General features: G+C 31.4%; 1 pseudogene; it reads right to left on the bottom strand.

Moving 5' to 3' along the window:
• Positions 1-5,062: 5,062 nt before the first annotated feature.
• Positions 5,063-7,001, bottom strand: LOC114726972 (cytochrome P450 81E8-like; annotated as a pseudogene).
• Positions 7,002-13,553: the final 6,552 nt, after the last annotated feature.

The following is a 13,553-nucleotide window of genomic DNA, read 5'->3' on the forward strand; positions in this document are numbered from 1 at the left end:
CCCACCATTGTAGCAGATTTGCAAAATCTTGATTTTGTGTGAGCATTCATTAAATTTAGTCTAGTTGTAATGATGATTTTTTTTGTGTGTAAATTTTGTTATGTAGGTTATGCTTCTTGCTGGAACGGATACATCAGCTGTGACTTTAGAGTGGGCAATGTCTAGTTTATTGAACAATCCTCATGTGTTAGAAAAAGCAAGAAAGAAATAGACACATATATAGGGCAAGAACGATTATAGATGAGCCGGACATCTCGAAACTACCATACCTGCAAAGGATTGTCTCTGAAACACTTCGACTGCATCCAGCTGCACCATTGTTGGTTCCACATGAGGCTTCAGATGATTGCACTATTGCAGATATAATGTTCCACGAGGCACTATGGTATTAATCAATGCCTGGGCAATTCATAGAGATCCCCAAGTGTGGAGTGATCCTACATGTTTTAAGCCAGAGAGGTTTGAGAAAGAAGGAGAAGCAAACAGCTGATTCCATTTGGGTTAGGAAGACGAGCATGTCCTGGCTCAGGATTGGCTCAACGAACTGTAGGATTAACTTTGGGATTGTTAATTCAATGCTTTGATTGGAAACGAGCAAGTAAGGAAAAAATGATATGAGAGAGGGGGAGGGATCACCATGCCAAAATTATTCCTCTAGAAGCCATGTGTAGAGCACGCCATCCAATCATTGATGGGCTTTTTTCTTAAAATGCTGTAGATGAAGGCTATGTTAAGGAATTGCATCCATAGGCGTGGGGTTGTGTGTGGGTGGGAGTTTCATGCTAAAAAAGTGCATTTTTAGTAGTTGATATAATTTATTGCAATAAGTGAATGGGGACATCTACATGTATACCAACAATTCCCTTCTAGTTTTTAGTTTTGCATGCTTTGTATGGATACGTTGCTTTGTCGGTTCTTGCATTTGAAATTCTGTTATGAAATTTCATCATGGACTTGTTGAAAAAAGAGATTAATGAGTGATATATTGGCTTATAATTGTAAAAAATGCATCTTAATGCTGCGTTTTTTGCAATTCATAGTGCATTTTAATCCTTGGATGTCTTACCTGATCCATTCAAAGCCTCTTATTTCTTCCTCACCTCCTTCTTGATATTTTTTGCTCTAAAAAGTGTTTGGACGAAAACAAAATCATAATTTTAAAAATATTTTATGGTGTATGAAATACGTAAAAGAAATTTTATTTTGACCAAAAGTGTTTGTAAAGAGTATTTTTGGGAGAAACCAAACATCCCCAACCCTCTCGTAACTCTACGTCTCTGTATGCTAGTCTTTCTTTGTCTTGAGACGGAGATAGGAAGAGAATGAATGCTCTTCTACAGATAGCAGGTGGCGGTCCGATTTACTTATAACCTTAGATTGTTAGAAGCTGGATTGTTGATTTACTTTTGTTTCCCAATATGATACACATTAAAGATCTGAGAGGATAACAAAGTTTGGCATAGTTTTTGTTTGTGTTTTTAACACAAGATCCAAGGTATGACGAAACTATAATAGGAGAAGCAAACTCTGACATGGTGGCAAAATTTATTTATCCTTTGTCCTTTTATCCAACTTTTCATCCTTTTCCGTGACTTTTGTGAAGATATTATGAGATTTTAAGGGACACAGAGACCACATGGTTAAAAATTTCGATGTGCACTAGCACCAATGCAGCTTTTGTTTTTGTTTTTGTAGTTTTAATCGAGAGAACAAATAAAATTATGTAACTAGAATGCAAAGTTATTTTCAAAGGTCAAATATTAGTGTCTAATTTTTTTTTGGTCAGAAAATATTAGTGTCTAATTTGAATCATGATAACCATTTCTTATTTATCAGGTAGCTGGAGAAGAAAATCACTACTTCAGATTTACTAATCTAAAATACTGAGATGAATCAAATAAAATAGTGTACTATTATGAAGGTATCTGAGATGATTCTGCCTTTATGATCGAAGTGACTGAAAGTACTAATACATGATCCATGGACTGTGGCAATGTTCTTCTACATTATTGTGGAATTTTCTTTTAGAATTCTAAAGGAGAGACAATGTTCCTTTGCATAGAGTGTTCAAGTGATTAATTTTTTATTAAATGTATGATGTTTATCTATAATTTGTTGGATTTTGAATTCCATAAATATAATTTTTTTATTTAATATTATATTCGCTTATTATTATCAATGATTATATTGTCTCGTAAATAAAAACCAAAATAATACCAAATAACTGTATATAATAAAAAATGAAGCCGCTTTATTTTTCATTTTCAAATAAGATGATCTTATTTAATAGTTATTAACAAAGAACTGTCAAGTAATTCTTTCATATTTGGTGGTTTGAAACTATCAAATATAAACAAAAATAAGTCAAATATTAATAATTCTATGGCAGCGAAGGGTGATGGTAAGGAATTTGAAAATGACAGAGATGATAGTAATCAAAGTATTTGAAAACTTCTGTTGACATTGTCTTTTAAGTGTTTGAGATTGGTCATGTTCACTAATTCTATAATGAACTTTATTGAAATTTCTGTTTTGATCATCAGCTCCACCATCTTCAAACTCCTTACCATCACCATTATCTTCTCCAGCTACCTCATAAATAAGAAATCGTCATCGTGGTTCAAACTAGGCACTAATTGACCTTTGAAAATAACTTTATATGCCAGTTATATAATTTTGCTCTTGCGGTTTAAAATAAAACAAAAAAACAAAAGGTGCACTGGTGCATATTGAAATTTTTGGCTGTGTGATATAATATCTTTAAAAAAGGCTGTGGAAAAGAATGAAAAGCTGGAGAAAATGACAAAAGACATCGCCGAACTAAATTTTGTTGCAATATGTCAGTTTGCTTCTTCGCCTAATAAATATAATTGCAATATTTTATTAGGAAAAGAAAAGTAAATCAATCATCTTTCCAACTCAAGACGTACCGGGACTTTGAATTGCTTTGCACCCCCAGCCTTCTTCTGTTTTCTCTAAATCAATCCAAATCATGTTTCCGTCATCTTCCCATTAGTCTATCTCGCTTACATATATTGTTGCCACTTTGTTCTCTAAATTGCGAGGGGCGGGCAAGACTGGATATGTACCAGGGGAAATGATATTTGAATTTCATATAAAGACCTTGAATTTTAGAGCTTTTAAGTTTCAAATAGACCAAGGCCCTTTTTAATTTCCTTCATATTTAATATCTTAATTTTTAATAATTAATAATATTTTAAAATGAAAAAATTTCTTAAAAAGACACTTAAATAATCCAAATTCTTATTTGGGTAATTAAATTTGTTAAATACCTAATCAAGTCATATGACCTAAAGAGAAATTTTAAAATTTTATAAAACGACTATAATGTCTATTTCATTAGAAATCAAAAGAAAATTCTAAATTAACATGTTCAATTTTATAGTTAACACATTTTAATTGTAAATTAATAACTTTCTGTCTTCATAACACACTTGTAACAAGTCTTTAAATAAAACTTGATCATAATACAATCTTAAAAAATTCATAAGTTTAATTACGTAGTTAACAAGTTTCAGTTCGAAATTAACAGTTTTATGTCCCCATAACACTTGTAGTAAGCTTTTGAATAAAACTTAATCATAATATAACCTTAAAAAGTAACATGTTACTTTCACTATTAATATATTTTAATTCTAAATTAATAATTTTTGTCTTCAATATACACTTTCAATAAATTTTTAAATAAAAAATGATCACAATACAACTTTAAAAATTAACAAGTTCAATTACATAGTCAATACGTTTGAATTTTAAATTACCAATTTAAAAATGATAGAAAATTCTCATTTCCTTAGGTTTCTAATGAAAGAACATTAGAGTCATTTCATAAAATTTTAAAATCCTTTTTCGGGTCATGTGACCTAATTAGGAGTTTGATAAGTTCAATAACCCAAATAAGAATTTGGGTTATTTAAGGTCTTTTTCAGAGATTTTTCTTTTTAAAATTCTCTAGTAATCAACCTTTATCTTTTTCATTACCCATTTGATTTTTGCGTTACACTTTTGCTATTTTCAAAACTCACTTTTAATTTTTTTCAGTACAAAAAATGACCATTTGAAAATTCAAACATAAGTATTAAAAAAAAAGAAAGATCAAGCATACTGAGTACCAATGGGAGCATTTTTAAGAAAGAAATGCTCCCTAAATCCCTTTTCTATTGAAAACAAATGTTCTGAAGCCAACGAACAAGATTAAACGAGACGCAATTTTCTCGTTTGCTAATGTTGCTGCATATCAGTTGGCGAAAGAAAAACTAGTTAAAGGACTTGGACTTTACTATTTATACAAGATTTTGATGGAATCAATTTTTAGATTTGGATGAATTTGCTATTGAGTGTCAGTTTGGATTAACCTAATAACAAAAAGTATTCTTGTGCTATAAGATAGAAACTTTGTCTCGTAGAACATAAAGTAATTATTTGAAGAGGTCCCAATACTCAGGCATAGTTTGGTATGAAGCATTGAAAATAAAGAATTGGAATTGGGATTGAAAAAAATCTATTAAAAGAGTATTAGGTATGAGAGATTGCTTATTATATGAGATTAAAGAAACCCATATATGTGGGATTGAGGAATATCATGGAGGAAAGTGATATTTTCTAATTCTACTTCATGGTTTGCCTAATCCCATGTAATAAGTAATTGTTCATGTTAAAGACTTTTTTAGTGACTTTTTTCAATTACAATTATAGCTTTATCTCTCATTTTTAATGTTTCGTATCAAATAGGACAACAAAGTCCACTACTACTATGACACAGTCTTTTTATCTCTGTTTTTGACTGACTTTTTATTTTGTTTTGGTTTGACATAAAAAGAAAAAACGTAATAAGTACTTCATATTTTTACTTCTACTTTAAACAAACGTGAAAAATGGTACTTTTTCTTCATCTCTATCTTATATCTAATAACTTGAAATCTCAGTCGATAGAAACAATAACAAAAGCAAAGAACATAAGGTGAGAACCAGCGGGTTGACTACTTGAAACGCTTACCATAGCTTAAACAAATCAAAGGAGATCCTCATTATTGCCGCGATCAAGGAAGATGATATACACGGTTACAATTTATTAGAGAATCCTGTCCTCATGCTTTTTTGAGGGCCAATGAGTATTAAGAACTAATCAATCCATTGCCTCTGAGGACAATGACAACCGGGCAAGGGACCTTTAAATAGCTATCCTCTATAACGTTTTAAGAAAGAAGTGTATCAATTATTGGATGGCGTGCTCTACACATGACCTCTAATGGAATAATTTTTGGCATGGTGGCTCCTGCTCCTTCTGTCATATCAATTTCTTCCTCGCTTACTCGTTTCCATTCAAAGCATTGAATCAACAATCCCAAAGTTAATCCCACTGTTCGTTGAGCTAAACCTGCTCCAGGACATGCTCGTCTTCCCAACCCAAATGTAATTAGCTTGTTTGCTTCTCCTTCCTTCTCAAACCTCTCTGGCTCAAAACTTGTAGGAGCACTCCACACTTGGGGATCTCTATGGATTGCCCAAGCATTGATTAATACCATAGTGCCACGTGGAACATTATATCCTGCAATGGTGCAATCATCTGAAGCCTCGTGTGGAACCAACATTGGAGCTGCAGGATGCAATCGAAATGTTTCAAAGATAATGCTTTGCAGGTATGGTGGTTTTGAGATGTCTGGCTCATCTATTAATCTCTCTTGCCCTATATGTGTCTATTTCTTTCTTTGCCTTTTCCAACACATGAGGATTGTTTAATAAACTCGACATTGCCCATTCTAAAGTCGTGGCCGATGTATCCGTTCCAGCAAGAAGCATGACCTACATGTCAAAATTGGCGAAGTAAAATCAATTTCAAAATAGTGCTTTTTTGGAAAACCCCCATATAGCAGCAGCATTCAAATCCTATCATTATTTTTCCTTTTTGCAGTTCTGCTAGGAATTTATTGCAGCATTCTCAAATTCTTCCATCATTAACTCTACATCTACTATTCGCAAGCTTAACATACGTTACAAGCACACCTCAAAGAGAAGATCAACAAATTAAAAGATTTCACAAAAGCAAAAAGCACAAAAAAAAAAAAAAAACAGTTTTAACTACTTACCAAAGCGAGGCCCTTGATAATTTGATCTGTGTAGTACTCAGGCTGTAATTCTTGAAAACTTAAAAGATGATCTATCATAGTATTTGCTCTCTGCTTTGAATTTCGATGCTCATCAATGAGTCCTTGCATGAACCCATCACATCTCTTGGCGAAACTCTTGAGCCTCTTCTCCACGTGATCATAATCAAACCACCTCAATATGGGCAGGAAGTCTGCAGGATTATTTGCTCCTCCAAGTGTCACCAACTCCTTTATCATCTCTCCAAACTTTCTTGCTTCTTCCACGTCCCCAACTTCATGGTCATCTACCCAATACCTCTTACCTGAAATCATTCGCATCATAGTGTTGAACATCATCTCTGAAAACCTTGGCTTCATCTCCACTTTCGCAAACTCGTTACATGATTCTTGAGCAAGCTTTTGCACCAGGCGCTTCATCTCGTCTCTTCTCATTTCCAAGAATTTGTTGAGACGGTGGTTGGAGAGCACCTCAACAGCCGTGATGCGGCGGAGTTTGCGCCAGTGGTCACCGTAAGGAGCGAACACTAAGCCGGTGTAATTGTAGGAAAGATACTTACCGAGGAGAAAGCGGGGCCGGTTTGCCAGGACGATATCGTTTTTGGTGAAGCACTCTTGGACTGCAGAAGGCGACGAGACAAGGACCACGAGACGAGAGCCAAACCAAAGAGAAACAATTTGGCCATAACGTTGAGAAATCCGATGAAAGGCGTGATGAAGTGGTTTTTTCAGTTGGTGGAGGTTGCCGACAATGGGAAGAGAAGGTGGACCAGGTGGGATGTTTTTGTACTTCTTATTATTTTGAACGAAGAGCTTGAGAGTGAAGAAGAAAGCAAGAAAAAGAAGGAAATAATAGAATAAGAAGATGATCATCATTGTTTGGTACTTTTCTTTGGATGAGTCATGGAGACAAGTATGTTCGTGGCTGTTATATATTATAAGAAGACCTTGTGTAGCGTATGATCTTGAACAATGTTTGCATTAATAAATATTGTAAAGGATTTGTTCCCCGATTTCCAATTACGTCATTCAATACGTAATATTCGTTTACTTTTGTTTTTCTTGTTGCTCACTCGATGCTTCTCACTGTATTATGTTGATATTCATGTGGGAGATAATACTTATCACCTTAAAAATCAAATTCTGCAATCTCCCTTGTGTTTAGTATGTACGTATTATATCACGTCTGCATTGACCCCCGCAGCGTTCATACATATCGACATTGCCAAACACTTAGCAAATTTTCACACAAATAGTAAGACACACAAACGCACCAGAACAGTTAATTATTAGATAAAGCTTCACGTTCTTTTTCCTTCCGCCCTTGCGCCTTAAATTGCTGTAGATTATGTGCTTATTGGTTATGCATGGATTAGATAAAATAATAGATACCACTCCGGTCATAAGGAAGAGAGGAAAGAAATTCGTTTGGCTGGGTAAAATAGTAGGATTTGAGCCATGAAGACACAACGTGGTAATGTGTGTGCGTGTATGTGTTGGGTTTGATCTTATTTAATGTTTTGATTGATGATAGACATATAGAGGATCCCATTCCCAAGTTCCATTACCTCATATACAGCATATAATAATAACTGCACCAATATTCATCTTCGGTTAATACCTATCACCTAACCAATTCAAAAGTGAAGATTAAGGGGAAATTACTGTGTACTCTCATGGAATTAGAGACCAAAAAAATGGGTCGAATCTATCATGTCGGCCAATTTAAACCCAAGCATATCAATGGCTAGGCTTTCAAGAAAACATGATTTTAGGCCAAATGGGCTTTAGGCCTGACCCGTTAACCCTGAAGCTTGTCAAGATCCAGCCTGTTTAAACCTGAATATATATTATAATTGTTTGAGGTATTTTTAAATCATTTTGATAATTATATTTGTTTATTTGTTTATTAGGTTGTATTCACTTAAAATCATTTTAATCCTTTATAAAATTACATGATCTAACATGATGCAACATATATCAATAATGATTTTGTTAATTTGACACTTTAATGTGCTAATATATATTATTTAAATTAAAAAATAAGTTGCTTTGAATTTTAAATAATGATTTGATTTATATTTTATGCGTTATTAGTTGCCAACATTCATCACCCCTCCTATCTAGATTTAGGTGGGTAGGATATCGCTTGAGAGAGGACCAAAGCTTTAGGCTTCGGCTTATCTAAAAGGAGTATGGGTTGAACCATGTAAATGCAAAGTTTGCCATGAATGTGTGTCCTCTTGATGATTTAAATTAGGATTTCATTTGTATATAGGTAGATTAATGAATTGATACTCCGTTTCTGAGTATATTTTAGATGAATATGGCATGTTGGTACTCCGTGTGTGTATATATTTATATTGAAATGAAATTTCAGCACCCTCACCTTAATATAAGGATATATGAACATGAGATGGGCAGTTGTAAATTTCAGGAAAATCCCTTGGCAAAAGCTCTTCGCTCATGTGTGCTCGGGCATATGAAAGGATACTTAGTATTGCCTCATGTACTTATTGAGAACTAGTTAATTAATTTAAGTAGATTAAAAATTAATTTAGTTATTTGTAATAAACAGGTGTTGTCTTTTATAAAATACCCTTACTAATTATATGTATTAGTTAGAACTATAATTTGATAAAATATTTAACATGCACAACTACTACAAGGACTACCATAAAAAAAAAAAAAAAATATTGATTAGAGAATTATTGAGAAGCTTCAATCTCTTAAAAACATCCTCGACCCATCCTATACTGACTCTCTAAATATGAATTCCTCCTCAAAAAAGTTGGTTGAGATTGGGCAGTAGGTGTGTTAGAATGATGAAGCTACCCGCTCTGAGACAATGAGGCAGTTTGAAAACTTTGTTTTGTTAAAAAACGAGGATACACTCCCCATATATTGCTGCGGAAATTATGGGAATCAATGAAGGAATGCACCTAAGTTGGAATCACAATTACCGAAAAGAAATTGTCTCTAGCCACTGTGCAGAAGCATTGCAATTTATTAATAGCAACCTAACTCACCGTCATCCTCTCAATGGCTGGATCAAATGTATTCACAACCTCCTAACATGTGACAAGACTTTTGCCTTCGATTCTTTGGCCGGCCAAGGTTATCAAATGGATGTTATGAAACTGTCATTATAAATGTTGCTCCTGTGGAATACAAAGCCATTCTCGCCTTAGAAAATTGTATTCCTAGGCTCTCTTTAGGAAGCTAGACTCTAAATATTTTCACGCCGTCTTTTATTCCAATAATAATAATAAGACGTAAACATGCACATTTTCACTTTTGAAATGACCAAAGTTCGAAGTGTGCGTACGCGCACACATATATAGAAACTGACAAATTATTAAGGGTGATAATATGGACCAACCAACAAAAGGTTAAGTCGCGCGGGTTGACAAGGCCCATGTAATAACGGGTTGGCTTCTCGTCATGGTGGGTTGCCAACTTGCCAACTATTATTTTTTTAAAAAAAATAATTTTGTCATTTTTAAATATTTTTTCTTATACAATGTAAATAAAATATAATGAAATTTTTATTTTTTTTCCTTTAAGTATTTGATTGAAAACACCAAATAAATGATAATGGTTTTTTTTTTAATTTTTTAGATAGGATATAAAATATAATAATATAATTATAATAAGTAATAAAATCAAAAAAATACCAAAAAAATAAACGCAGGTTAATCTGCGGGTTGGTGAGCTAACTTGCGGTAAGTTATGGGTTAAACAATGCGGGTTAAAAATTTTATTTGCTGGCCAACCCATCTTTTTTGGTGGGTTGGCGGGTTGGACCCGCAGGTCCAACTCATATTACCAGCTCTACAAATTATAGTAACTTTAAGGCAATTGTGGTCAAATATGAATAATCTAAACCCGATTTAAATGGTTTATATTTAACATTTTTAATTTTTAAATAATAATTAAAAGATTATTTTTATTTCAAATTCTATATCTATTAAAAATAAAAACATATTAAAAATATAAACATTAGGTAACATTAAATTAAATCTGAACTTTCCAGTTTTAATTTGGATGGTTAGAATAGTGCTCATCAATTTAATTTCTTGGAGCATGAGTAGCATAATGCACTTTTTCGCCCCTTTTTTTAACTGATTAGGTGTGTTGCTCGAACATGATAAATTAAATATCAATATGGCCAAGTTTAACCTCTTAACTGATAAGCAGGCCGGAAATAGAACTCTAACAAACATTTATTTATGAATTGACGAATTGAATGATTGTTTAATTATATATTGAGAGAAATTTTTTATAGTGTTGATAAAAATGCCTAACATTATATCTGTTAAAACAAAATAATCGTTTAATCTTTATAATTTTGATTTAATTAAAATTGAGTCCCTAACTTTTGATTTTGCGCAATTTAATTTCACTAAATTTAAATCATTTAAAATATTAATTCTTATATTTTAGAAAATATTATAAAAACTAAACTATTTCTTCGACATTATTAAAGATTTAATCATTTAGAATTGAAAAGATTGTATTGAGTTAAAAATTAGGAGAATTGGTACAAAATTTTAGATAAGAAGCATAATTATGAAAAAAAATCTCAATAACAACATAAAAGTTTATAATAATAAGTTCTAGAGAAAATTACAAATAAAGACTTTTAAATATGTAAAATTATGATTTGGGACCTTTAATGTGGAAAATAACAAATAAGGACCCGATCTCAAATTGTAAATATAAAACCTTGGTGAAACGTCTGAAATGCCCCTCAGTCAAATAACAAGTTGACTAGGAAAAATGACAAATTTACTTTAACAAATGACAATTTCAGTGGACCAAATCACAACTTGACTGAGGTTATGCAAAATAACAAGTTGACTATGAAAATTGACAAGTTCATTTTAGCGAATAACAATTTCAGTAAGCCAAATCACATTTTATTTGAGGGGTATTTCAGACATTTCACTAAGATTTTATATTTACAATTTGAGATCGAGTCCTTATTTGCAATTTTCTCTAAGTTCTAAGTTGATAATTATTTTTTCAAAAAAAAAATTTAAAGACTTAACTTATTTTAATCCAAGTAGCAAAAATATTTGGCATTATTCGTGAGATTTGTGTCAATTGTGGGGGACCCAGTTTGAACAGAGCACGTGATAGGGTGATATATAGGCACTGGGTAGTCTGCCCTGCTTTCAGACAAGATAAGACCCTTGTCAAAATCTACATCAAAATAACGCGGCGCAAACCAAAACGACATAATTCCAAGAAATAGACAAATTTTGCCGACCCTCAAGAGCCTTTAGCTCCTCGCCACGCCACGACACGACAAAAGTCGAAGAAGAGTTCATCTCTATATTCTAACAACCAATCCACCAGATCCATGTTCACGAGCGCAATCAGTATTTGTAGGAATGAGCAACTAAACTTATCAAAATTTGTTTTGTTCAGATTGAATTCTTTTTTATGGTTAAATTTCATTCAATTGCTACTGTAGACAATTAATATTAGTCCATTCACAAAAAATTCTAAAATTTATCAAAATTCAAAATTTGACGATTTACAATAAAAGTTAAGCAATTTGCAACTAAAATTTAATGATTTATAAAAAATATATAACAAAATTCACAACCCCAAAATACTATTGTTTTGGTATAAGTGAACAATTCAAACAACAAAAATTCAATGATTTGTAAGAAATATAAGAAAATTAACAACTCCAAAATAAAACAAGGGTATTTTTATCTTTTCAATCATAAAATTTTGGTCCTTGGGAGTGCAATGAAATTTTAGAATTTTTTGAGAGTTGACTAATATTAATTATCTAGTGAGAGGTTAAATGAAATTTTTTGTTTTATTTTTTTAAAACAATTATCTTAGTGGATATAGAATCTAAAATAAAGATAATCTCTTAATTATTTTCTTAAAAAATAATTTTTTACTTAAAAATAATTTATTAAAAATATTAAATCTCTACTGTCCAGATCAGATCTAGATGGTCTAAAGTGCTTATTGAGTGATGAGCACAATTCAAATTTGTGTTCTCCTTACGGGATAAGATCCCTTACCATCTCAACCAATAACTTGTTAGTAAATTTAACCTTAATTTAACTAAGGAGCAATAATAAACACATACTCCTCCCGATCCTATGTCCTAAATACACATGAGTTAGTTAAAAAATTTACTTTAATTGTAAAATATAAGATTTTAATTCATTTTGCCTTAAATTTGTAATTTTTTTTATGAATTCTACTTATTGATTACACCTATTAAAAAAAATTTCAATTAAAGGTAGAGTTTTCAATGAAGATGATTAAACTAGTATTATAAAAAAAATAACATTTACAAATAATTAATTCATATTAATTTTATTTTATATTTATAAATTAATTAACTAGTTCATGTATTAAAAGAAAAAAGTATATATAATATATGTGTATCAAATGAAGTAACTTGAACTTCTGATTTTTGTAGGACATTCCTTAGATCTAAGATTAATGGAAGCATTTACTTAGATACTACTTTCGATCTTAAATATAATAGCTAATTGAATATTTAATTTGATTCTAAATATAAGATTTCAATCTGTTTTGTTTTTTATATTCATTCATTTTTTCAAAGTAATGCCCATAATGATTGCACATATTCAAAGTTTTCATTATATTACATATGACTAATAAAGATATTTTGATAAGATAATACTAATTTATTATAAATAATTAATTGAACTAATTTTTTAAATATTGCAAATTAGTTATACTTAGTATTGCGTAAGCTCAAACGAGACACAAGCAGCCGTAAATATCACATGTATTCTTTGACCCAAACCCGTTCCTATCACTAAACTTCCCAAAAGAAGGTATCGAAAAATCATGAGCTCCTTCTTATTCCATTATTTCCTTCTTTCTCTTGCTTTCTTCTTCACTCCCAAGCTCCTCCTTCAAAATAAGAAGCAGTGTTTTAAAAGCCGGACCGGATATCAAACCGGAAAGATCAACGGGTCATGGTTCAAACGGTCAGATCGGTTGAACCGTCTGGTCAGACTGGTAACATAATAATTAAATAAAAATAATATTATATAAACATATGATAACATATGTGTGTAAAAAAATAAAAATCAAATTGTTAGATAATTTGAAAATATAAGTATATAGTTCAATTTCATCATTTTAGTAGCAATTCAACCCATCATAGTTAAAATATTATCAATGTTACGCTAATTAATTTTAATATAAATGAAAACTGATTCTAATTTATCTTTAAATAAACCAAGAATTAGTTTACAATTTATTTAATGTCACTTTTGTAATTGTGATGAAATATATAAAAAAATGTCTTTAAAAAATTATTCAGAAAAAATAGTTAAAAAAAGAGAGATGAAAATATATAATGTAAACTAAGGTGATTAAATAGTTATCTATTTGTTAAAAAAATAGTAATTT

Source organism: Neltuma alba, unplaced genomic scaffold (genome assembly GCF_004799145.2).
Source record: "Neltuma alba isolate B1F8T4 unplaced genomic scaffold, ASM479914v2 tig00012416_pilon, whole genome shotgun sequence".
Taxonomy (NCBI): Eukaryota; Viridiplantae; Streptophyta; class Magnoliopsida; order Fabales; family Fabaceae; genus Neltuma; species Neltuma alba.